At 43.9% G+C, this 449-nt stretch overlaps 1 pseudogene; it reads left to right on the top strand.

Annotated features, from left to right (window-relative positions):
- The first annotated feature begins 155 nt into the window (after window positions 1–155).
- Window positions 156–427, top strand: LOC113473664 (annotated as a pseudogene).
- The last annotated feature ends 22 nt before the right edge of the window (window positions 428–449 follow it).

Here is a 449-nt window from a genome sequence, read left to right as displayed (position 1 = left end):
AGTAGGTTTGCAAAAAGCTTAATTTTTTTCTGAGCAATTCCAAAAGATTATAGGAAACAAATGGTAAAACAAATCACACAACAGAACAAAATGCCAAAACTGGATTCGGCGGTCTGGAACTTACTTTCCCATCTGAATTAGTTGACATTGATGTTTGATTTCAGACAGTGGAATTGGCGGCAGCTCAAGAGAAACAAATGGAGGTGTGCACAGTATGTGGTGCGTTCCTCATAGTAGGCGATGCCCAGTCCCGTATAGACGATCATCTGATGGGCAAACAGCATGTGGGTTATTCCAAGCTGAAAGCGGCTTTAGAGGAGTTGACAGCATTGAGAGCCAAGGAGAGAGAAGACAGAGGAGGGTTCAGAAGAGTGAGAGATGAACCGAATGGACATCGGGCGAAAACGGAGGATAAGGAAGAGCCAAGGTAAGGCTTTCTAAACTGTTGT

This window comes from Diaphorina citri, unplaced genomic scaffold (genome assembly GCF_000475195.1).
Source record: "Diaphorina citri unplaced genomic scaffold, Diaci psyllid genome assembly version 1.1 scaffold56580, whole genome shotgun sequence".
Lineage (NCBI taxonomy): Eukaryota > Metazoa > Arthropoda > Insecta > Hemiptera > Psyllidae > Diaphorina > Diaphorina citri.
This window is presented reverse-complemented; position numbering and strand designations above follow the sequence as displayed.